This window comes from Suncus etruscus, chromosome 3, assembly GCF_024139225.1.
Source record: "Suncus etruscus isolate mSunEtr1 chromosome 3, mSunEtr1.pri.cur, whole genome shotgun sequence".
Taxonomy (NCBI): Eukaryota; Metazoa; Chordata; class Mammalia; order Eulipotyphla; family Soricidae; genus Suncus; species Suncus etruscus.
Window position 1 is genome coordinate 127,511,125 of NC_064850.1, and position 3,174 is coordinate 127,514,298.

At 40.9% G+C, this 3,174-nt stretch overlaps 1 non-coding gene across 1 annotated transcript; it reads right to left on the minus strand.

Moving 5' to 3' along the window:
- Positions 1-2,150: 2,150 nt before the first annotated feature.
- Positions 2,151-2,269, minus strand: LOC126004757 (5S ribosomal RNA). Its single transcript, XR_007494015.1, has one exon. It is a non-coding gene; the product is annotated as a 5S ribosomal RNA (ribosomal RNA).
- Between the last annotated feature and the right edge of the window lie 905 nt (positions 2,270-3,174).

Here is a 3,174-nt window from a genome sequence, read left to right on the forward strand (position 1 = left end):
TTTGTTTTACCTCATATTTCTGCAGTTTTCTATAAAATTAAGAAAAGGAAAATAAAGGATGGGGTCCAGAGGCCATGTAGTCTCAGTCCATTGGTGGAGATATAAAAGGACAGAACTAAATATCCAAGCCAAAGTCAACAACAATAGAATCATGATACCCAAACTATAACAATCTAAACTTAAAATGGGCCTATTATACTGACAGGTCATAGCGCAAAAGGGTAGAGGTATAGGATGCATTCTGGGAACATTGGTAGAGGAAGGGTCGACACTGATGGTGGGATTGGCCCTGTCATTGTCTGAAACCCAACTCAGAAAGACTTTGTAAATCACAATGGTTTCAACAAAATTAAATTTAAATAATTATTTTATATTAGAGAAGATGACTGTGCTGCCTGTTACAATGGGCACCGATCAACTGTATTTTGAAAGAAGATGCATGAGATGAGTACAAGTCTCCCTATTATTGCTCTTTTATTTAACAGCTCAAGCTGGTATATGGCTGCTGTGGGAGGCAGCAGGATTATAAGCAGTAAAACAAAGGGTCCTCTTCTTCTATACATGACATAGCGCCACCCCTTATTTGTTTTGGCTATTGGATTGGTTGGCTATATGAGGTCATCCAATGGGAATAAACTATTCAGTTGTGTATGCAAATGTGGGACGATGATTATGGGATTACTAATCAAACTGTATATGCCCATCTATACTGAACTCATGGGCGCTTAAGCAAAGAGATCTGAAGGGATATCCACAAGATCCATCTGAAGGTCTGGGCTTGTCACGCAGGCCCCCAAAGGTCTAGCCTCCCTTTGTTCTTGGCCCTCCTTGCTCTCTTCCCCAGAACCGAATCAATAATTTGCCTCCCGCCTAGATACAATATGTTGCTGGGAAGAATTCCAGATACTGCTCTATATTTTATGTTTTAATCCCATGAAAAAACTCTGCTACTTCCAAGTTATTATACACTCTAATTGGCAACTTTAATTACACAGTATAATCATCTTTTGAACTACACCTCAAAATGATTTGATCAAGGAGAATCACTTTTATTAAATTTGACAGAAATCACTTACAATTAACTTTCTAGAGAATAACTTCTATTTAAAAGCTGCTATTCGTGTTCTTTCTTTTTTTATAAATCTTATTATAATCTTGGCCCTGGTTCATTATGATAAAGAGAATTAAAAATGGCTGTGCTTCTTTTCAAACCAATGTTTGGAATGTTCACTTCTCGTCCTCAAAGCAAGTGGAATGAGGCAACAAAGCTATAGGTGTGATGCTTTCTGCTATAGAGTCAACACAGATAAATGGACTCATTTTTCAGGTGTACTTCCTTATTCTCCATAGAATGTGAATCCTACCTAACAGTGAAACAGCGCCTGACAGAACTGATTGCTGGGACTATTTGTTTAGAATGGCCTTTCCCTGTTGGCTGAGTTTACAGCAGCTTAAAATGTGTAAGACCACATTTTTCCACCTATTTGCAATGCCATTTGAGTCCTCAAATTTGAACACTACCGTTGGCATTCCTTTCTTCACTCCACTGACACGTTCTCATAGCTCTTCATACAGAATAACTGTTCAGTTCATCACATCATGTAAAAATTGAGTCACACATATGATAGTAATTTTAAGAAATTCATTTTATATTAGCTACTATAAATCCACATTTGTATTTGGCTGTTATGGGAGGCAGCAGGATAAGAAGCAGTAAGACATAGCCCCACCTCTTATTTGTTTTGGCTATTGTATTGGTTAGCTATACAACCTCCTATGAGGTCATCCAATGGGATGTGTGCATTTTGTTTCACAAATAAGACACATCTTACCCTCTGTGGGCAGTCCTTTAGGCTTCTTGTGTTTTTTTCAAGCTAACTCCCATGATAATAAATGCCCTTTACAAGTGATGTTTCTTGGGCCCGGAGAGATAGCACAGCGGCGTTTGCCTTGCAAGCAACTGATCCAGGGCCAAAGGTGGTTGGTTCAAATCCCGGTGTCCCACATGGTCCCCCGTGCCTGCCAGGAGCTATTTCTGAGCAGACAGCCAGGAGTAACCCCTGAGCAACACCGGGTGTGACCCAAAAAAAAAAAAAGTGATGTTTCTTAGCTATTTCTTTTTACTTTTTCTTTCTTTCTTTTTTTTTTTTAGCCTACAGCATCCGGTGTTCCCAGGCGGTCTCCCATCCAAGTACTAACCAGGCCCGACCCTGCTTAGCTTCCGAGATCAGATGAGATTGGGCATGTTCAGGGTGGTATGGCCGTAGACTTCTTAGCTATTTCTTTTTGGGGGGAGGGAGGGGTCACACCCGGCAGCGCTCAGGGGCTAATCCTGGCTCTATGCTTAGAAATCGCCCTGGCAGGCTCAGGGGACCACATGGGATGCTGGGATTCGAACCACCATCCTTCTGCATGCAAGGCAAACGCCTTACCGCTGTTCTATCTCTTCGGCCCCATTCTTAGCTATTTCTAACAAAAAAAATATTTTCTTTCTGTATATAATATATCCAGGAAAATTTAGGAAGAAATAAAAACAATAAATCAATTCTACCAGTAGCTTTGAGGAAAAAAGATAATCTTTGACTTTTCAGAGTATGCATTTGAGTCACACATCTCTTTAAAGAAAACATCCCTGATCCTAATGTTTTGCCCATATTTCTCACAGGGCTAGAGACATAGCTGTTTGACCAAATCCTTGTCTTCAGAACATTCACAGTTTCCTGTGATGTGCAGAAGATGCCCTGGACTGATCAGTTCATTGAGACAGTGTTCAGGATCTAGTGAACCAGGGCAGAGCTGAGAGAGCTGCTGGAAGGAGGAGAGAGATCTTTCATGTCTCAGAGACCCAGGATGGTTGATTTCCATCCAGACAACCAGCCTTCTAAGTACACCTCTAACCCTGCCACTCTTGCTCCTCCATAATTCTGTACTAGCATCTCCTCCAACTGCTGTGGTAAATCTCCACACACAGCACTGTGGGTCAACAAGCTGGATTTCTGTCCACCTGTAGCCCTCTAATTCCCCCCAGATAAGTGATCATGAAACAACAGCATAAATATTCCCTTGTCTGCCCTATCTCACCACTCCTATTCAACATAGTACTTGAAGTACTTGCCATAGTGATTAGTCAAGAAAAATATATCAAGAGCATCCATATAGGAAAGGAAAAAGTCA